This window comes from Cupressus sempervirens, chromosome 4, assembly GCF_028749045.1.
Source record: "Cupressus sempervirens isolate cs-2001-9-10 chromosome 4, ASM2874904v1, whole genome shotgun sequence".
Classification (NCBI taxonomy): Eukaryota; Viridiplantae; Streptophyta; class Pinopsida; order Cupressales; family Cupressaceae; genus Cupressus; species Cupressus sempervirens.
Window position 1 is genome coordinate 360,046,678 of NC_143121.1, and position 24,513 is coordinate 360,071,190.

The window sequence follows — 24,513 nt, forward strand, 5'->3', positions numbered from 1 at the left end:
ACATATTTTCCCTATACAATAAGTTGTGTGATTTTTCCTCATTCACATAGGACACTAGCCAGAGAATACTGAGCTTGGAGAGAAATCTGAAGATTTCTAGCATGCAACTCCCTACAAATCCAGCTCAGAGTGAGAAGCATTTTGCCCAATCGCTTCACACACAAAGAGAGTTAGCTATCTTAACAGCAGAGGAGGCAACCACCAAAGCCAAATTGATGCAAATTCAATCCTCAATCACTCCTCATTTGGAAGTACTTCATAAGGAGCAGATGTATGCAGAGACAGTCCTCAAGAAAGACCCCAATCTTTCTACATCTGATGGACTTGTACACCTAGTAGCAGAGATTGCCATCTAGTATAAGTCATTGGATATTGCACTAACAAATTGGGATGCAGCTCTGAAGGTACTCATTGAAGTAAACAGTACATTTTTGGCCAAGTATGGCATTTCCCTATCAAACCCTTGACATAAGTGTCAAAAAGGGGGAGATTAAGTATGGGGGAGTTAAGTAGAGATTAAGTATGGGGGAGATATAAGCTAAGAAGGAGATATAGAATGAAATGGTAAGTATGATGAAAGGGGGAGAATTTTGAAATTTTTTGATATAACATATTGGTCAGAATGTAGAAACATGATAGAAGTCACTGAGTGTACAAAGCATAATCAACTCACAGCGAGTCATAAGGTATATTGTTATTTGTTCTTAATTTTTTTTGAGCAAATAAGAGGATACATGAAATAATGTCAAGATCATAGGATCTTAGTTAACTGTTTTTGCCACTCATGTCAAAGGGGGAGATTGTTGGTTTAAAGAATAATTTTGATAGCTGAGTGTCTATACACTTAACCATTTTTCACTATACATGCTGAGCAAAGAGTAGGAGCTGAGTCATAGTCATGTGCCAAGCAATCTAGTTTCATCAAGTGCCGAGTGATATCAAATGCCGAGAGATATCAGGTGCCAAGTGATACAATTTTGTTTAGGTGCTGAGCTATCCAGGAAATAGCATGTGCCGAGCATCAGTAATGCTTCATGAGCCGAGTAACTTAGAATATCAACATAAGAGTTTGTAATTGCACAAACTATGATGTAAACCATTTTTGTAGACGACACAAGGTAAATCTCAAAAAATCTAGAGATAAGAACGAATCTTTTTACATTTCCTATGCAATCTGCATACAACCAATTGGAAAATTGGAAAGGCATGCAACCAATCAGAAAAAGGGAAGTATTGAGCAAGAAATTGAGATTCAATGTGGATCATAGATCCATACCTAACCCTAAGTCTTCAAAGTCTTTTTAAGGAAGACAAAAGTCTCACTGTAACAAGGATGAGGGAGAGAACAGTGTTAAGGGGAAAACATAGTGGAATTTAGTGAAAGGAGACATAGAGGGTAAGAGCAGGAATTTGATATTCAGTTGATTAGAACAAAGCAAAGGAGACGAATAGAAATCAAATCTCAGAGGATCGAAATCAGAGAAAGATCCAGAACAAGTGCCTGCATTCAGCAATCAAGGATTGCAAACTATCATGTTTATAATACCTAATACTCTCTTACCATTGTATTAGAAAGGAAACCCTATGTAAATAGGTTGGCTTAATAGCTATCTGTAGATCCTTATCAAAAGGTGATTAAATCCTTTAACAGGGTGACACTTCATGTAAAGTGTTTGTAAATCCTTTAACCAGGTCACTATTGACATAGTGTAAAGCCTCTAACAGGGCAGGCCTTTAACAGGGCAGACCATCAGAAGTGGTTGAACAATATTGTTGCAGTGATTTTGTGGGTATCATCCCCACCCCAGTTTTACCTTCTTATTTTTGGAGGGTTTCTAGGTTACCAAATTCCAATGTTAATTGTTGTTGATGCATGTATTAGTTTCATGTTTATTTGATGTGTTTACATGCATGCAATTTACTTTCAGTTAAAAGTTTTATTGGTTAAAGTGTGATACTTCTGATTCACCACCCCCCTCCCCCCCTCTCATAAGTATTCTTTCCATATTTGAATATTCCAACACTTACTTTTATCTCCAGTCATGTGATGTGAACACCCACTACCAATGACCCATCTGTCATTCTTGTTCACACAAGATACTAGTGCAGTTGCCTCATCTTCATTAGATTCATCCTTCATTGCAACATACACCATTTCATCATCATGATCTTCAAATCCATCTTTTGTTTCCTCTTTAGCAATGTAGTAAGACTTCTTGCCTTTTTTTTTGTATTCTTTATTTTCTTTATCTCTTCTACTTTTGTACTTGTCACCACCTTTGTAATTCTTCTTCTCTAGACATCTAGCAGAAATATGGCCAACCTCATTGCAATTGAAACACATGATAGGGAACTTACCTTTAAAGTTGCCTTTACCTCTGTGAAATCTCCTTGCTAACATTGCTTCAAGTTGATTTACATCTTCCTCATCTCTATCACCATCACTGGACACATATTCTTCTTCTCATTAGGTTCCTTCAATGATAACTTAAGCTTTGAAAGCAGATGTTATATTTTCAGGTTTATAATTATCAAAGTTAGATAGCTCAAAAGCAGTGAGCCTACCTACTAGACCTTCAAGAGTTAGATCATTCAGTGGCATATATCTTAATTCTTATATTGCAAAAACTCTAATAGCATACATGGGCAACAATGTTCTCAAAAATTTGCATAGTACAATATCATCATCTATTTTACCAGTAGCTCCTCGTATTGCATTAACATCTTTTATCCTAGAGCAATATTGAGAAATATTCTCACCTTCTTGCATTCTCATGTCATCAAACTTACTCTAAGACTTTCAGGTTTGGCTCTTAGAACATTTTTGTTACCTCCATAGCTAATGTGTAGAGCATCCCAGATTTTCTTTACATTATCACAATCATTGATACCATCAAACTTGGCATAGCTTAGGGCAAAGGCAATCTCCAACATTGCCAGGTTGTGTTCTTTCTTCTTAGATCTTCAACAGTTAGGGCTCCAGGAGGATCAATATGCTCAATAGTAATGGTAGATTGTGCATGATCTCCAAGACCTCCTAGGTGTAGCTTCATCAAACTTTTCCATGCAGGAAAGTTATCTCTATTAAGCTTGGGTACTTCTTTTTTTGACTTCTTGATCTTTGTGCTTCTAATACCTTCAAATTAGCCCTCTTAAGTAGATGGATCTGATACCAATGTTGGAAATCTTTAGAATATTTTTTTGGGGGGGGGGGGGGGGGGGGGGTGAATCAGTTGTCCAAGGTCTAGATATACAATTAAGTTTTTTCACAACTTAGTGAACCCATATCCATAAAACATTTTCATCATGCATGCATCCATTAGATTATACAATCACTTAAACTTCTAGGTTACTGTCAAATCAATTTGTAGAAATATAAACATGAAACATAACAGATTCAATGATACATTTGACACAATGATTTAATGTGGAAACCCAATTTGAGAAAAACCACCAATAACATGCTATGCATTCTCACTCTTCTAAAGTGATGCCCTATGAAAGGCCAACCTTGTTAAATGTTACAATACACATTGTTAAATGTGACCCAGTTAAAGGATTTCAATCACCTTGTTAGGAGTGAGCCTTGTTAGAGGACTTTAGATCATTCACTTGGAATGTCACCCAGTTAAAGGATTTACAAATGACTATTAGGTTAACCTTAATCCAAAGGAGTTACCCTAGACTAGTACAATGATTACAGAGTAATAGTAATGCTTGATCTGATAACAACTTACAACTTCATTTGCAAATTATAGATCTCTATTTCAATCCTCCATTCTGCTTGGCTTTCACACTCTTTAGCTTTGATAGATTGTTCATCCTTCAAGCATCCATACCCTTAAGCCTTCTTTCTTTGTTTGCCAATGCAAACTCTTCTCTTAGGTCACTAAATGAAGCACATACCCTAGATTCGTTATCTTCCTTAGGTTCGCGCACATCAACTCTTGCTTCTGACTAACCATCTCTATAAATAGAGAATTAAGATATTTTTTCATTCATCCTCCATCATCCATTTTAGGGTTAGGTTAGATTAGATAGGATTCAGTGAATCTACCCCTAACTTCATTTCATTCACTTCTAGAAACTTCTCCTTCAATCCTCTTTGAATTCATCTCAAAATGGTTTATATTGAATTCTATGCCACTAGCTCATCAATCTTATCTTCCACACAGTTCACACAATCCAACAAATCAAACTTGTCAGCTTAGATTCATCAAATTCTCAATCTTTCTCATAATACTAACACTCGGCATTAATTGACTTTCGATGCTTGATATATACTACATTTGTTAGCATCCACTATCAAAATACTCAGCACAAACTAAAGTTTACTGGTGCTCAACATCAACTAAACTTTATTCGACTTACACTATTTCACTCAGCTTACACTGAAATTGACTTTGCTTGGTTCTAATTGAACTTTTTCTCGGCTTGCACTAACTTTTCTCGGCACCTACTATCCACTCGATTAAGCTTGGTAGACAAAATTTGTTTAACTTGTTCTTCTAAATTTACTTAGTGTAACCAATGTTTGCAACCTTAAGGAGATTATCAATGCACTATAGTATCACTATCTTAATTGATCCTTGTACTCATTTTCATATCATAACTCAACCTTTCCTCTAGGTGCTATTATGATCTCATTTGATCAAATCCTCTTCATCAATCAAACAAATGATAGTACTTAAATCATATAAGCAGTTGTCTTACCAACAAGTAGCAAGTTTGACATTATTGACAAAATAATGATTGAAACATAATTATCATACTTGTATCAATCTATTTTCAACAACAATAGGGTCCCCAAAATGTAAAACATATTTCAAAATTTGAAAATTTGCATTTTGCCGCTAGTTTTTGGGTACCCAAAACTAGATCAGGTACTCGATCCTATTTTGGGTACACGATTCAGATTGGTATTTAGCAAGCCTATTTGGTGAACTCAAAAAATGTGTTTGAACCATGTTTATTTGACATCTAGACTTCGACGATCCATTTGATAACTCTTTTTACATCCAAATTCAATGAAATGAAAAGGGTTTCTTGAGAATACTCTCAAGATTCCATTGATATAATTACTATCAAATTATGAGTTCAATAATTATTTATTACGTAACTTATAATGAAGATGCTTGCAAAGTGCTGATTGATACTGATTGAAAAATAAGTATAACTTTCAAACAAAATAATATTTTTGAAATAAAAAAGTTATGTCACATTCTATGCTTTGCTTACTATAAGTTTTTTTGTTAAGTTTTCAATTAGTTAGACACAAGAGTTTTTTAATTTTGAAAATGTTATAGTAGAAAATTTATAATTAATTATTTATTTGGAATAAAATACCAAAAAATATGCATCACATCTAGGCCCGAGTCTACTTCTTATATATAGAATAATATTAAAAGATATTATCATTTGATTTTGATTAAGGTGGTCAGACATACACCCACTTTTTATTTTTGCCCTAAAATTTTTGTAGTACTACATTAAAATCCAAAATTTTGACCAATAAAATATTTTTTTCCAGATAAGGCTTAGTAGTTTACATACTACATTCAATTTCCTATAGATTCTTTCCTTACAAATTTTTGATATAAAGTTCATAACTACTTTAAAATAACATGTTAAAATTGATATAACCTTGATGTTATGATTTTTCATTACCATTTAAGGCCATATTTTGGTTGACCATGATCCTCCACATACCCATGAAGCTTTGTAGATCAACACTTATCTCTATTGGAACACATGTATCTTCCCACATTTTTGAGTTGCATGTGCTCCAAATTTCACATAAGTTATTACCAAAGAAGGTGGAGAAATGTCCCATACTTCCCACGACAGACCAAATATGGAAGTTAATTCTTGAAATGCATAGAAATAATTTTCTATTAATCACATTGGGTGGAAATATGATCACCACCAATGTTTTGTGATTGTAGATGCACCAACATAACATGCTAATTATATCTGTGTTATTGAGGTAATAATCTTCGTTGTTACTATTATCTATTTTCTATGTAAGCCACACACTATTTAAGTAGTCATATTTTGAATAAGAAGGCACTAAATTAAAAACCTTTATATTTTTCATAATACCCATTACATTCTCTATTTCCCTCAGCAACTACCATTCTTCTTCCTTGAATTTCTGTTTTCCCAAGATAATTTTTACAAGTAATATAAACTCTTCTGAATCTTTGCATAAACAATAGACTAGGTGCTAAATCTATAAATGAAATGGCTTTGAAATGAAGCTCACTAGTCTACTAGAAGATAGGATATGAGTATTTAAAACAAAGCCTTTTCTGATATTTAAGGTGTAATCACCAATGTATGAGTTTGAAAGGCGAAGTTCCTATTTAGGTGTTTCAACTAATTGAAATATGATGGGTTTTTTTTGTTGCAAATAAAAAATTATGACATAAAAATCATCATTGAATAAAAAGAATGTTGGGAATTCCCTTTTAAAGACATCTAGTTTAAAATCAATTCTAAATGAAGCAAAAAACCCAACTCTCTAGTTGTGGACATCGAATTATTTAAAATTTTTCTAATCACATGCATGCCCCTATGGTTATTTGAGTGCATGTTATGGTATATGGGAAAATGAATTAGGACATAACTACATTACACATTAACACCAAATTTCATGGATATATGGATGAGGATAACATGCATTTTCGTACGATGGAGTTTTTGATTAACTATACTACCAAAATAGTGAGTAGTATGAAGTCTTAGAATTGTTAAATTTCCGATTAATTGTAATAATAATGTTGCTTTGAAAATACTGGGTAAAGGGATATTAAGGTACAATTATTTTGTTTTCAAAGTTTTGGAAGTTGATAATGTAATTGTGAAGATGCTTCTTTTAGAGAGGTTTATTGGCCTTCTTTGTCTTAGGTAATTGCATAACACAAAACTTCATCATAGTCATTGTTGAAAAAATCACAATTAAGTAGTTAACTCTATTTTTATTATTCAATTTTGCCTTACTCCTTCAATTTTTTTTTCTTTGATTTCACACCTTAATATATTTACTCATTTTTTTTTTCAATTTTTGTGGATAGTAGATATCCAAATGGTTATACAAATTTTCCTTCTTATTTCTATAGAGTTTGCATCTTGCAATAAAAACTAGGCCACTATTTCACTGTGATGTTGTAATCTTCCATGTTCCACTCGTCGCCTTCAAAGAATAGGTTAATTGGAAATATATTCTTTTTCTTCCACTGATGCAAACAACCTTGAAAAATTGGTCATGAAGATAGTGCCCAAATGTTAGAAAAGGAAAACCATTTTACACAGGTATCTCCAAACATATGATTTAAATATTTTTAATCTTTAAACTAGGGATGGTTATATTTTCTTAATTTTATTATATAATTATAGTTATTATTTTTTGCATGTGGGATGAGACTTTGGTAAAAGGAGAAGACTATTCAAATTTGGGGAAAAGATTGATGTAATTTTCTTAGCATTTAGTCAATTTGCAGAGGAAGTAATGTTGTGGGGTAGGAGTTTGTTGTAATTGAAATGTGATAGATCATCAAGCATAATATTTATGTAAGAATGTGTATCAAATTCCATTTTGGTTTCTCCATATTTATTAATTGATTATTTTAAAGTTTTTCTTGGATTTAATTTGATGATTGATTATGGTTGTGGGTATTGGTTGAAGGTTGTTCAGTGTGTTTCTTTGTCCAAATAATTGTCAACTGTGGGTATTGGTTGAGAATATGAAGCAAATTCATGGTAAGGTTGAGTTGGGATGTGGTTTAAAAATGCTAGAAGATAAAATAAAATAATCAATATTATCCATTTTATTAATGAAACAAAACACTGAGATCCCCAAGTTCTTATTCCAAAGGAAAAATGCACTAAATAATATCATCAAAATTGAAATCTTGAAAGGACACTAACCTTGAGTCTAGTCGCTATTTAAAATGAAGATAGTAACTAAGAGGAGAAGGGTGAGTTAGTTACCACAAAAGAAATTCCCTGTCCCTAGATGTCAAATCAAACTTTTAATTGAATAATGCAATACTGTCCAACTCGATTATAACTAAGATAATGTTGTAACTCAGTTAAAAAAGCACTCTTATAAATATTAAACTATTTTAACCTTTAGTAACTTAGTTGTACAAACATAAAGCATAAAAAAATAAATTGAACACATATGACACCAATATTTAACATGGAAACCCAATTTGGGAAAACTACCATGTAACTAGTCACAATAGTTTTCACTCTTTTGAAGTGAGCCCTGTTAAGAGCCAACCCTATTTGAGGATTTAGATAAACCTATTAGGAGTGGCCTAGTTAGAGGTCTTCAAATACTTCAATCTTGAAATATCACCTTGTTAGAGGATTTACAAAATGATTGTTAAGTCAACCTTATTAAGAGATTTCTTTACTACTACAATGGTTAGAAGGTAACAACAATTTAACTTGATTTATAAAGCAACTTCCTTTGCAGATTCATATATCTATTCTAGCTTGACCTCTAGATCCTTAATAATTAGATGTTCTTTGCAATTTATCTTCCACACTTTCCTACTTTTCCTTTTCCTTTTCTTACATATCCATCTTATTTCATATTCCACTTCTTTTTTTTATCTTCACAACTTGACCTTTATTATATATAATAAACTAGGAAAGGTTGACTTGAATACCCTTCCAAATAATCAATAAACATCCACATAGTTGGCCTCAATCAATTAATTATTATAAAATTACATTCTTCTATCACTGAGTCAATACCAAGATCAAATGCTCGATTAATAATGAAATTCTTTTGATGCTCGATCACTCGATTAATACTACAAGCATGATATCCTTCATTAACCGTCTGCTCAGTCAACACTGGATGTTCTTCATTACCCAACTACTCAGCCAATATTGAAATATTCATGGTTGATACTATTAGTCCTTCATTTCTTAGTTAATACTAACATTTGTGTAACATTGATGGTAACATACAATTTTAAGAATTGTTTCCAACAATCTGCCTCTTTGGCATTGATGGCAACACAACATGTCAACATAAAATGATAAAAGTATGAGTAGTTTAATAATATCCTTAGTTTCATTCTGATTCTCATCCATATTAACTCCCTCTATGATTTTGCTTCAATTTTTCTTAGCTACTTTCAAACTAAAATCTACCTCTTACATCTGTCATCACTTTGCTATGGATTTCTGTCATTTTTGCCCTCTTTTCTATAGACACTAAAATCTCCCTTGTTGACACTAAAATCTCCCTCTTTGACATCAAATTCCAAAGGATACAAACTTTGAAGTTTTTATGTACCTTTTGTATTGATTCATATGCAATATGCTTTGCATTTCACACCTAAAGTGTGACACTCTGCATCAACTTGATGGATCTTCAATGTAACTTGGTTGATGCATCACTATCTTTTACTTTAGTGAGCATCAGATAGGGGAATAACCCCTAGTTTACCTCTTAGATATATAAATGCATCCTTAGGTAAAGCCTTAGTAAATATATCTAGTATTTTCTCCTTCGTGTTCACATATTCCATTCTCACCTCTTTGTCTTAAACCAATTCCCTTAAGAAATGATACTTGATTGCAATGTGTTTTGTCTTTGTGTGCATCACAAGATTTTTGGATATATTGATTGTACTTGTGTTATCACAATAAATAACCACTGGTTCCTTGATTTTCTTCTTCATACCTAAAAATAGTTTCTTGATCCATATTATGTTAGAATAATTGACTACTACAACAATATACTTTGCCTCTATTGTTGATTGAGAGATATAATTATGTTTCTTGCCTGTCCAAGACACTAGTCTCTTTCTAAGAAAGTGTTAATCTCTAAACCTATATTGTTGATTAGTATCCAAACATGTAGTCATTTACTAGGCAAGATTACAAGACCATCACTGCGACCGAGTTATCTAGTAAAGGCCGAGCATACAATGCTTATACTAAGCAAGATAGTGATTGCTAAGTATTACACAGTGAACAAGAAAATGAATGAGCCAAGAAATATAATAGAGAATAAGCATGTTGACAATTCACTAAGTATCAAACAAACATGATTATGGAAGTCAAGTAACAACATGAAGATGTTTATATGATTGAGTGTCAGAGCATTCAAGTGCCAAGTAGTTCAGTTTTGACATAGAAGTTTATAATGGCACAAATACATATGTAAACCATTTTGGCTGACTTTTCTATGATATTTAATATTTGAAGAGCCAACTAAGGAGTTGATTACGTGTAATTAAAAAAGGTAATGATCCCAAGGTGTGCAATTCAACCAATCAAAAAATGGGATTGAAGTGACAAAAGATGATAAAGTATAAGCTGTGGATCAAGATTTAGAACCTTCATAGGGTATCTATTTAAGGGGGATTATAACCCTAGAACTATATGCATGTGTATGAAGAATAAGGAAGAGTGAAGGACAAGTATCCTCATGCACATGTGAAGGAGTAAAGATCAAGTTTGAAACCAGATCAAACAAAGAGATATTAGAGCAGTGAAGGACTTGAATTGAAAGAAAATAGGACCTATCCTCAACCCAAATTCCCAAAAGGAATGATCCAAATTGGTTAACCAAAAGTAAGTGATCAATGCACAAATGGATCAAACAATGGAGAATAGGGAGAAAGGAAGCTGAAGACCATATGGTCTTGATATTTGAGAAGTACTTGAAATCTAAAATAAATAGAAGAAAAATACTTACCTTGAAGTAGGGTAAATTTAGAAAATGTTGATTTCTGGTGTTTGTGTACAATTTTGAGGATCTCTACAACCTATTCTAGACTAGAAATGTTGAGACGGAGAAAACCCATAATTTTTTTGTCCTTTTGAAGGCCTTGACCCAGATAGAGAGGCACAATCTTACCTCAGGGCACAATTGTACCCCAAAAATTTGACCTTGACTTACACAACTTTGAGAAAATTTTTGTTTGCATATCTTACAAGTTTGATGAAAAGAGTATCCAAATATGCTCTTCAATTCGCTATTCCACACCTATATCTGCAAGAAAAATGGTTTGTTTGTTTGGATGGGGGTTTTCCTTGGTCAAACCCTAGTTTGGAATCAACCTTGAAATGTAATTGAAATTGCAATATGTATAAACAAAGTAAATGGAACTATTCACTTGTCTTATATTGAAATCCTTGTGGATGATTTGAATCCTTGAATCCACAAGTACATATGCTCCAAATGAAGGTAGAAATGTATGTAGGATGTCTCAAATCAATGGCATTAGATCTTTAACACCAATCTTGAATGTATCCATTGAGTTTTCATTTTGCACAATGCTTAACAACAGGAATCCTTTCAAAATCCTCTCTTGAAAAGCTAATCTGGGGATCAACTCCAAGGTTTCAAGTGATCTTGCAACTTACTGGAATTTTCTCAGTTGAAGATAAATGTGTTTGTTCACAAAGAGGCCTTTGCTGGTTCAAACCAATTTCAGATAAGATGACCAATCTACTTGTTGTTTCAAAATTAACCACAAAAGAGATATATTTTTTGGTATTTTCTATTTTTTAAATGAATGCAATCTAACAATGCAACTATATGAATTCCTAATTTAACCAGGGGTTAGCAAAGAAAATAACAAAGATAAGGTAATGGGAGATGAAAGTAAATAACATGAAAGGGAAATTCCTAATGGACATAAACCATGGTAACAACATGTCTGCGAGTTAAATCATCGAAAAGATCAGGTAGGAAACCAATGAAAATAGGAGCAACGCTTTCTCAAATACACTAATGCAATCGTTGATGGGAATTTATTAACTGCAAGATGTTTCACTTTTCATCAGATCACAAGGCCACAGAAAGTGTGCTCATGTGAGACAAAAAGCTATGTAGGAACAATAGGGTGATTTCTTCTCCAACTAAGTACGTCAGCAGAATTCATAAACATGTGGCAAACACCATAACTAAAAGATTGCACAACCAAAACAACACAATAAAACTATTGGCTTAATTACACTCCATGAGCATACATTCACAAAATATAACACACTCAGGCAAGAATAACTACACTTTGAATGAGAGCACTAATAGCATATATTATTGCATCAAAATAACAATAACTAGGAATACATATTACATTCTTGAATTTATAAGAAATTATTTCTTCAATTTGTGTTGAGAGTGAGAGATTCCTTCATGCAAATATATTCTTAAAATTAATAAAACAGATCTATTTATGTACACACTGACTCTCTAACTAGTGCTAAGTAGGACTCCACCCTTGTTTATATCATTTAATGGGTGCATGAGTCTTTACATGTCTTAAAAAAAAGAAAGCATGATAAAATAAGAAGAAGAAAGCTATCAAATGATATAGGAGTCTCTAGAGATGCCAAAAATAGAAGCTCAACCTTCTTTGGATGTTTGTAGGAGTTAAACTACCATCAAAATGTGTTTCCAATGCATGGAAAGTTCTAAATTTAGAACTAGTAGTTAACTATTGGTGCACTTCAGAAGAAGCACACCTTGGAAGAATTGCACCTTACATATTAGCACACTAGTGCACCAACACACCTAGGAGAAATTTGTTTAAGGTGCTTAATTCACTAAAAAATCAAAGTTCTCAGTTTTGAAAACAGTTTTTGGGTTTTGCTCAAATGGGGTTTTATATCACTTTTATGTACTTAGTTTGATTATTTTGATGATTTATACCCTCTTTATAGCCAAAAAAATTTCATATACTTGAACTCATTTTGCTTCTAAAATCCCAAGGCACCTGTGTTGAATCTTGTCATTAATAGTTGCATAAGATGAAGAACCTATTCCGGTTCATGTATCCAACCTTTGTATCTTTGATCTTTAGTGTAAATTGCTTGATTCTTTCTTCTCTTTGATTGCCTGATCCTTCCCTATCAGAGACCAAGTGATCCAAATTTTCCAAAATGATCAAATGTTTGAAACTTTTTCATACTTTTTTAATAAGTTTTTTTAGGTCCTTTTAATTGGCTTTTTTGCAGGTCTTCTACTCAAATTTTTAAGTTGAAACTTTCATCGGTCCCTAAAATTGGGTAGACAAAGGCTCACTATTTTAAGGACTTAAATTTGATTTCTGGTTCTTCTTTCCAGTAGTGTAAATAATTTTGAATTTTGAGCTCTAGGTTAAAAGTTATGACCCCAACAAGTTAAGGATGCCTTTTTATCTGCACAAAGAAGCAAACATTAGTCTAGAAAGTTGAAAAAATTAATTTAGACAAACCCTAGATACAAAAAAACAAAAATTAGAAACCCTAGAACCTAAAAAACTCAAAAACCCTATTAAACACCTCGGGAAAACAAAATGGCACACCTTGCGCACCTCAGAGGTGTGCTAGGTGCGTCTTCCTACACCTAGAGCCTTAATACTAAGGGTGCGCACCTAGTGCAACTCACCTAGCACACCCTTATGATACAAAGGGATGTTTAACCTTAGTATAAGGTGTGCAACTGTGCACCTTAGATAGGTGTGCAACTACACACCTTATACTAGGTGAAGGCTTAGCTTAGGTTTTTTATGAGTTTTTGTAATGTTAATTAAAAACTAGGTGTGCACCTTTGGGGGTGCACAACTACATAGGTGCACTGCTGTGCACTTTCAAAGGGGAATGTACTCTTTTCCCTAAATGACCAACACACTAGTGCACCTGGTGAGGCACACTAGGTGCGCTGGTGTGCCTCTTAGCATGCAAACTTGATTTTCTCCCTTAGAAACAAGGTTTCTAGCATCTAAGTTTTCAAACATAGACCTAGATGAGATAAAAACACCATAAAAAACCCTAAAAAATACTAAGGCCCCAAACTAGGGACCCGAAAAGCTAAAAAATTAAAGTAGGGGGTCCCCATTTCTCAACGAAATGGGGCGTGCATTGTGAAGCCACAATAATATCTTTACATAGGAAGAGGATTGAATGAATGTAGATGGATAAATCTTCAACAAGAGGGCTCCATAGAGACTGAATCATTCAATAGCTAATAATGGACCTCCTTGATGAATTGAATGCTTGAACACTTGAATGCTGGTAGATCTTCACTTCATAGAATAATTATTTTTTCAATCTCTTATGTGCATAAACTTCATAATCAGTTGGTAATAACGTTGCTCATAGATAGTGGATGTGCTTATGAATAATGGATGTCAAAATGAGGGAAGAAGGCTTCCTTATATAGAGATCTAGGGCACAAACTCCTAGAAAAGGTCGACATGGGAGCATTAAATGCCAATTAACCTTAACCCCTAGAAATGTACCTAGATTAAATGCAATTTAAGAGTCTACCATTCTAAAACATGAAACAGATGACCCAAAAGTGGGAAAAAGAAACTTTCCAAAGCCTAATGTCCCAAAACTCCTAAACAATAAAAATTGGACCTGGGGTTAGGGACGAGGTCGACTCTGCCCTAGGTTAGGGTCAGGGTCATCCTTAACCTAAGTCAAGGTTGAGGTCGTCCTTGACCCAGAAATTCAAAGTGCTTAGTTTCACAGAGAAAGTTGTCAGAAATAAGCTAAAAATAGAGAGAGAGAAGTAGAACAGGGTGAAAACAACCATATCCATGAAAATACCCATTCAAGGCACTTGACATGACCCCAAACTACTTAGAGGGTTAAAAACTCTTAACATGGAAGTGCTTCCATTTTAAGATGATACATTTAGCCCCCACTTTAGCAAGAGTATGGACTTGATGCAAACTCTTGGTAAAGTAGATCATAATGAAAAGATAATCTTATTAAAATCTAGTAGACAAAGAAATCCTCAAGTCCCCATAGAATCAAGTCTTTGCAACTCTAAGATCACTATAAGAGAGACATATTTAGAAAAATAGAAAAAGAGAAAGAGTGTGATTATCTCATCCAATGAGAACTTATGTCCCATTGTGAACCACACAAGGAAACTACACATCTAGAAAGATGGAATTGAACTACCTAGTGAATGTGGCTACTCACTAGTCAACCCATCAGGGATTTACTCTTAAGAATATTCTATTCTATAAGAGTAAAACCAAAAAATAAAAAGAGATCCAATCTTAAGGACACCTTTGACCTTAAGGTATCAAAATATATTTGAAACTAGAGGGATCAAGAGATCCTAGAATATAATCCATGCTTTAAGGATTAGTCATTAATCCAAAAATGGAGAAAAGATATCTTGAAAAATAAAATAAATGTTTTGAAAAGTGCATGTGTGCAATAAGTGACCAAAGCATATGCCCCCATGTTAAAGTCATTGCTAACACTTTAACATGAACAATGGCTTTGACAGAAACATAAACAACTCCACTAATTACGTTTCCACTATGAGATGCCATATATATATGATATTATTGCAAATGAATTGAGATCATTCCCCAAAGAAAGTAGAACTAAAATCACAAAGGAGGAAAGATCAATAAGAAATACAAAGAAGAATCTTTTTAGACTATTAGTGTTTTGAAATAACATAGTTTCAAATTACCTTGATGAGAACAAGATACATCTAGGGGCAGCTACTTCCTATTTTCAACATACCCTTTTAGACACCTAGCCAACTATAAGGCTAGACCCTTCTCCTACTTTAGGCTTTGCAAAACCTAGGCAGGTCTACCTCGGATTCATCTATATGGTACTAGTGCTAAAACATACACTTGAATCTTGACGCAGATAAAAACCTTAATCTTCTAACACTTATGAAAATATCTCAGACATGGAATAGCTAATAACATGGGTTAAGAAATTGATAAGCTAAGTGAGGACATCCTTTTTTGTTCTTCAACATTAAAGGGAAAGATATTTGATTAATGATGTTGATTTTAGCAAAAACTCAAATATGTAACAGTAAGAACAAATTGATCCTATAGCTGATTAGTGCCCTATCTATTGGGCAATTCCACAAATCAAACACATACATCTATGATACTAGTGACATATTCCATACATCAAGATATCAGATCTATCTTATCACTTTGTGAATTAGAAATTAGTGTTCATAAAGACCTCATTCTCATGAAATATCCTCCTCAAAATAACCAACAACCTTGTCAAAACATATCAAGAATTTACTTGGCCCTTTGTTCCAACAACAAAACATATCAAGCATTTACTTGGCCCTTTGTTCCAACAACAAAACATATTAGACATACAACCTTAAGGGGATGCAAATGGGTCTCAATTCTTTGTCCCTAAACCACATAAGATTGTAGATTATAGAGATAGGAGATGAGAATCAGAATGAAACTAAGATATTCCTACTCATTTGTATTCATTTCTTTGTAACTATACATTTAGATGCATGTAAAACAATTCATAAAAACACTAAGTAGATCAAAACTAGCTATATTATGCTCATTTATTATTATTCATTACAAGGGAAATTGTTGAAGAAAAATGGTGGAATCACAACTCTAGATCCAAAAATGTGACCTCATAGACAAACTAGAACCAACAATGTGGTCTCACATTGAAAAATTGCCAACCCCTACAATGGATGAGAAATAGGAAGATATAGAAGAAGAATGGTATCTTAGATCTGATCTAGAAGTGACACGTGTCCACTTGAATCTCCATTCTTTGCTATTGTAAAACATCTCTCCTCTTTCTACCCTTGAAATTTGATATGATTTTCATTATTATTCTATAAGAAACTGGGAAATATCTCTTCTAAATAATGAAAATCCTTGTGTTGCCCAAATATCTGAAATGCATCATGAAATGCTAATAATATCTAGATTCAACTAACTTGAAGGTGACCAAACTCGACCTTAATTGTAATTTTACTGCCTTTTATATTCACTTAGTTTATCACCTTGCTAGAAATCACATTTGATCTTCAATACCTGAATATGGTTGCAAGCTAAGAATTTGGGACAAAACCTCATATAACTTGATTAGATGGCTTCCTATGCAAAAAAAAAACTCTAGAAATAGAAAGTTCGTTCTCTCCTAGTTTCAACGATTATAATATTGCTATATTTGCTCACCAAAAACACCTAGAAACCCATTTTGAAAAATATGCCCCTATTATGGCTCTGGTCTACACTTTGCCTTTTAAATTTTTATGCAAAAATTTAATATTTCCTAAAGTTGAAACTTTAGGTTATATCCATTTAAAATTGAAAGTTTCTACATGTGATTTTTTGAAAAATATTTAAAAGTCACTTTTTTATCATATTTATTTTTTTGCCTTACCCATGCATTTCAAGTCAACCCTTTGTTTGACTTTTTTTCCACATGGCAGCATGCCATTGGTCAGTGTTTGCCACATCATCCTCCACCTAGGTGCCATATGACACCCTTTGACTGGCTAACACATCATTTCCATGTGTCAGCTCCTCATTCACTACTTGACCACTTTGTCAGTACCACATCACCATGCTGATTGGATCACCACGTCACCTCCGACCAGGCCCGCTGCCACATGGCAGCTAGGTGTATTACCGCATACACAATCAACAACTACTAATTGTGTAAGTGGTAATGCACCCTTGCAACATGTGGCACCTTGTTCCATGTGTCACCTAGGAATCTGAGCCTAGTATGAAAGTCTTTGCCACTTGTCAGTTTATAATTTGTCCTTATGTTGCCAAGTGTCACTCTTTGATTCATTCATCATATCTAGTCAACGTGACATCATCATCTTAGGTGATGTGTTTGGTCAAAATTCTTCATCTTCTCATCTAACCAAGGGCCCCACATGACCTATTTAAGGCTTTAAAAGCTGTGTCTCTTAAGACATTTAACTTTGTTTGTACTCACATATTTAAACTAAAGAGGCTATCCACACATGAGTCATGTGGGATATTTCATAAATGCTTAATCTCTACCCAAGCTACCTCCTCTACATTGGAATGATGAATTCTCTTCTCATGGTGGTGGATTTAAAACCTCTTAACCAACAAATGCCTCCCTTTGCTCTTTTGACTCTAGCTACGTTTTCCTTGCAGAGGAAAGCTTAATGTCTACTTTAGCATTTTGTGAAAATCCATTGTGTCTGGAAGATTTGTGCACATGTTTGAAGTAGATCTCTTGCCACACTAGTTCCTCTTGTGGATGATCCTCCCTTGCAACCTTCCTCCTGCCACTGCCTTCCACCTTAATGCCTTAGACTTTGACACCTTGGACTCTCCACATCGTGGACTGCTCATGAAAGGAGGAGCTGCCTCTTTATATCCCTAGCAGATTTTGGATAAATGAACAGAGCATTTGACAAGGGGTCAGCTTTTGCACTAGGTATCAAGCCACCTTTTGCATTGGTTGCTGACTTGTAAAAAGCTTCATCTTCATATGCCGTGTCCTATTTTGCTGTTGACGTGCCTCAATCTTCAACTCCCCTTCAAACTTAATGGCATCTCTTTCCTTCTTTGCATTATGAATTATTATTATTTGAAATGTTATTTTGATCACTTTTCTTTCTTTCCCAAGGACATGAGGATAAATTTTATTAGATCCAATGACAATGAATAGCAGAAGGTTTCATTCCACAAGAAAATGACAAATACCAATGCGACGTTGGGTTGAGTTACTTGCATCAACTTGTAAATCTATGTTTGGTGGAAGTAAAACAAGTTTATTACTATTACACCATAATAATCAAGACAATAGCTACCACCAATTAATTTTGGGTAAGAAAGGTATAACAGATTCAAAATGCCTCAGTCAAAATGCCAATTTCAAAATGCATTAAGTATGCCTAAGCAAGATACTCATCCATGAAAGAGGTGAAGATGATGCTTGAGGATATTAGAGGCTTCAAAATACTTTCCTACTTTCATGTTCCTTAACATCCCTTATATCTAATTTGATTTCCTTCCTGATTAAAAGGAAGATTTCAAGACGAACTATTTGATATTTCTCCCATTTGCTACAAGCCGAATCAGGGAGAGCATTTGATAGTGGAATGTTTTAGCTTTATCACCACACTTCTTGCATTAATAAAGTGTCCTGATACAAGACGTATATTTTCTAAGATTCCTATATAAGAGTGATGCAATGAGCCAATTGATTTCACAATTTAAACTTCATGCATCTTTCATTCAGGTTCCTATTGATATGTGGCCCCCAATGTGCCATTTACACGTTAAAAAAATTTCTTATACCTGATTAGTTTCAAATGAAAATGTACACACAAGGGAATTATAATGATTGAAAACATTATAACATTGCCCCCTTTTAAAAAAACCCAATGCCTTATCAATTTGCTGAAACTGGTCGGGCCCCAAAGTGGGTCCGGCTAATTTTTTTTTGAACTTAAACACCTGACATCTCAAAGTGGCCTACTAAACATCTTTCACTAATTTGAAACAAATTTGACCATTGGAAACAATTTCAAAACTCATTTTACATCTTTCTATAAACTTGTGAACTTTGTGCTAGGAGGTCCTTTAATTGGCTTTAAAAACTAACAAAAACACCTGACTAGGCTTTGAAATCAAACATGCTAATTATTTGTTCAAAACTCTTGTACCCTATCAAATATCATCTCATGATGAAGTATTAGTCAAAAGATATTGACTATAAAAATTTCCCTCTCAGAACTTCTTGCAAGCAAACATGTTAGAAAACAATAAATTGCGTTCTGTTTTGGCTTTGAAAACTGGGTAAACAGATACTTGGGGAAACAAAAACTAGGGCATTGGTTTTCTGTCATGAGGATAATATAAATCTAAAATTAGGGCTCATGACAAATAAAAGGGAAAGAATGGTGATTGGTCAAATTGGGCTACTCAAATTCGTAGAACTGGAAACACTAACAAAAAATGTGATTTTTGCAAATGGAATGGACTTGGGAAAGTGAGCAGACGGATTCATCAAGACTTGCAAACTAGCACACTTAAAGAATTTTTAGAGTAAAACATAGTAGTGCAATCCATTCGATCTCACCTATCATAGATTTTGATTTATGACATCACAAACAGGGGTATTGACCAATCTGCATTTTATGACACTAGTAAAACTTTACAAATTGCTTTTGGAATTGCATTTGAAAGCTAATCAAATGGATTTTTCATAAGCTCAAAATTTAAACATATAAAGTATCTAACCTCTAGAATAAAATGTAAAAGGAATTTTCTCATGTTGGTCAACTAGGTCAAAGTTATAACAAGTCAAACAGGGCCTCCTAGGATTCTAAACAATTTGGATCAGCATGACAACAACAAACCAACTTTTAGGGATTTAAAACCTAGTCAAAATATATTGAAATGACTCAAAGTCTAAAACATAAGTTCTCTAATATGAATATCAAACACTCCTAAAGTGGTGAGTCATGAAACATTACTAGGTGCAAGATATTCAATTGCAAACTAGGCCTCCTGTCGCTATTTGATACAAGCAAAAAAAGCAGATTTAGACATTGCTCAAAATGAAACTTCATAGAATGACTCAAAATATAAATTTATCTTTATAGGATGAATGGATATACTGAATGCAAGGTGTTAGAAATATTAAACACCTCTTAGGCCTCAAAAGGACAACTAGGTAAACATGCATTAAAAAGTGCTTATAGGGCTTGATTTTTTGAATGGTACTCAAAATCAGGGCATCAATTTTGAGTCCCAACATAGACCATGACCTAGAGACCAAAAAGAATCAGTGCTACCAAGTTTCAAATCCAAGGAGATTACTCAAGGAAACATGTACGGACAATAGCATAGGTACAACATAAAACAACATATGGAAGAATAGAGATACATTTAAAGGTATAATACAAGTTCGATTCTTTTATCACCTTGTACTAACAAAGCAAAAAAAAAAGATCACATAAGAGAATATAACAACATTTAGCAAACACTTAATGGGAGAAATATAGTACAACAAAGAAAACACACAAAAAATGCTACCATGAAGGACTAGCCAATCAAGCATGCCACCTACTCTCCCCATCTCGTTGTATATCATTTAGGAAAGGTGGGTAACTCACAAGAGGGAATTTATCCAACATAGTAGGAATGATAGCCAGTTCTAAACAAGGATCCTCTTGAGAATCACAATGTTCAATACTAGGTGCAAGTGTCAATTGTGAGGAAAACTTATTAGGTAAATCAATGTCAATGTTAATAGTTTCATATTCATCATTAACACCAACAACATCATCAAAAGATATCTTCTTCATCTAGATTAATCAAGATAGGATCTAAATAGGATGCAACAACTTCTTCTAACATATCATGTATAGTTGTATCCAAAGAAGGTAAAGATTTTTGAAGAACAAAATTATGAGCTTTATCTTGAGCATGACACTTTTTATGGCATTCATTAGCAAATCAATTACATTTTGCCTTGAAATATGTTAAGAACTAGGAGGAAAAACTATAGGATCCTTCACAGGGTCTATAGGAGGATTAATAGGATTATCAGGAGACTGACAAGCAACAGGAGGAGCTTAATTAATAGATGTAGAAGCCTTAGATAAATGAGGTATGGAAGGTGTAGGCAAAAGACTATGGTTAAGATCCATATGAGGTAAATTTAACTCAAGAATCTTATGATGCTTATAGGCTTGGTATGAGCAGAGAAGATGATCAAGTTGAGAAAGACATGACTTAGGTAATGAAGGCCAAAAGAAGTCAATGGTAGAAGAATTCTTGGGCCTAGAAGTATGATATAAACTACAATTAACCATCTTCACTTCATCATCATAAAGAAATTTAAGACATTTATGAATAGGTGAAGTAGTAGCATGCATGTAATTTAACCATGGTAAATCAAGCTTAACTTGAAACTGATTAGAAGTAGGAACAAAAACAAAGGTAGTGTTCACAATTTTCACACAAAGTTTAACTCGTAAATCAATAGAACCAAATGATGGATAAATAAAACCATTACAAGTTTGAATCCACACATCTAATGTATAATAAAAATCATGTTGCAAACCTTTCATAAATAGATTTTCTTTTGTAATCACATTAACTAAGGAGATAGAATCAACAAGACAACCACAAGTAGGTATCTCAACAATCTTAGCATAAATATAAAGGGGACCATCAGGAGCTTTAATAGTCTCAAAATCATCAAAGGTAATCAAAAGTTCCCAAGGTCATATTTTCTTAGGTTTTTGTCAAGGTTTAGGTTGAGGCAAAGATATAGATTGAACCACATGCTCCACTTGGTTAACAACATGATTAAGATCATCCATATTTGAATCATACACAATATCCATAGAAGATGGCTGAGCAATAGTATTAGTATCATGTGTAGGTAAAGAATTCACATAGATTTGCAGATTTTGATTAGTAGGAGAGACAAATTTATTCCCATTACCATCAAAATTATCAATTGATTAAGCACTAGAATCAATTAAGTCCAGAATCTTATGGTTTAAAGAATAACATTTCTCAGTATCATGACCATTCTGGCAATGATATTGACAAAAAGATTTTAGATCAAAAGATTTAGATGCCATTATAGTAGGTAAAAGTGGTCAAACAGGAGGTAAAGTAATCATATTAGTAGTTAACAAACTATTCATAATAGAATTTAAAGATTCAAAAAGAGGAGTAAATGTACAATTTAATTGAAAAGCAGTGGATGCAGAAGTGGCATTATGAGATGCAACAAAAACTTGATCAACAACTACATTTTATTATTTATTTATCTTGACATAGTTGTTGAATTTTTGAACTTTATTTGGATTAGGAGTAGCATCACTTTTATCAATAGGAATAGAAGCCATTGGAGTGGTACTCTCAAATTGACTCACTTGTAATAGATAATGGTGATGCACTACACAAAGTTTTTGAAAAGAAGTAAATTTAGTAAGAAAAATCTTATCTCTAATAACATTTTGCAAATTGGAAGTAAACATACATTGAATATCAATATCAGTAACATGACAGGAAATATGAGCATGCAAATGCTCAAATCTACTAGTAAATTCAGTCAAATTTTCTTTAGAAATTTGTTTATAATGCATCAAATTAGTTAGAGACACTTACGAGCCAATGTTGTTTTAAAATTTTTGAATAAAAGCATTAGCAAGTTGAGGAAATGAATTAATAGAATAAGGTGTTAAGGAACAAAACCATTGTAAAGCCTTGTCACAAAAAGTTCAAGCAAACAACTTTGCTAAAATCCTATGATCATGATCATAATCACTATAAAGGATTTGAAATGTTTTAACATGATGAACAAGGTCTCCCTTATCATTGTAATTCTCAAGACAAGACATATCATCTTGCTAAGGAACAAAAGTATGAATGATATATTGAGATAAAGGATATCCCATGTCACACGTAGGAATACTAAACTTGTTTTGAGTCAAGGATGCAAGTTGTTTTTGTAAAGATGACACAATTTGAGCCAAATTGATAAGTATTGAATATTAGAAGAAATAAGAGGAATAACAACATTAGATACACTAGGTAAAGTGTAAGAAGTTGTAGGAATGGAAGACACAACTCGAGGAACACTAGGAACTACAATTGGTAGAGGATTCAAATAATTAAAAGGAACATTATGCTAAGAAGGTTGTGATATAGGAAGGGACATATGAAGAACACTCATAGGGATAGAGGGAACCATCATAGTCACCAAAGAAGGAGTATAAGTAGGAATAGTAGGGAAAGAAACAAAAGAAGGTTCTACACCAGTGACAAGAGGAATGAACCCTAAATCTTGAGCTTCTTGAGCTATCGATTTGACATTGGAATACACAAGGTGAGTAATACCATGCAAGAGATTAATACCTTGGTCACTATAACAAAGAACTTTCTTAAGAGCCTCTATAGTTTGAATAGAATCTTGTTTATGGTTTTCTTGAATAATCCAATTACCCATTTTATCAAGTTTAGTTGAAAGTTTTTGGATTTTTTTAGTAGGAACTCTAAAAGCATCATCCTCATCATGAGATGAGTGAGAAGAGTTTTGATCCATAAGAGGATTAGAATCAAGAAGGATCAAAGTCTCATTCGAAATCCTAAGGAAAGGAGAAGAAGAACCAGGCTCAAAGATACCCATTAGTCTACGACTAAGTTTAACCCTACAATTAGAAGTAGGACTAGAAGTAATAAAGCTCATAAACAAATGAAATGTAAATAAACTAAACTAATAAAACATAAAGCATAAATATTTTTGTATTTTGAAAGAAATTTATATATATTTTTTTGTATTTTTGAATTTTAAAATACAAGAGCATAAACTAAATCTAATCTTAATGCATGAAAAGCCCTAACAAATATGAAATAAAATATAACACCACAAAATACAATAGGGCATATAATTCCACAAAAGAAAAGATGATAAGCATGTTGGGTTCATCAAAATGAATAGAAATAAAATAGGACATATCCTCAACCCGAATTCCCAAAGGAATGATCCAAATTGATTAACCACAAGGAAGTGATCAATGCACAAATGGATCAAGCAATGGAGAATAGAGAGAAAGGAGACCCTATGGTCTTGATATTTGAGAAGTAAGTACTTGAAATCTAAAATAAATAGAAGATAAATACTTACCTTGAAGTAGGATAAATCTAGAAAATTCTAATTTCTGCTGTCTGTGTATAGTTTTGGGGATCTCTACAATCTGTTCCA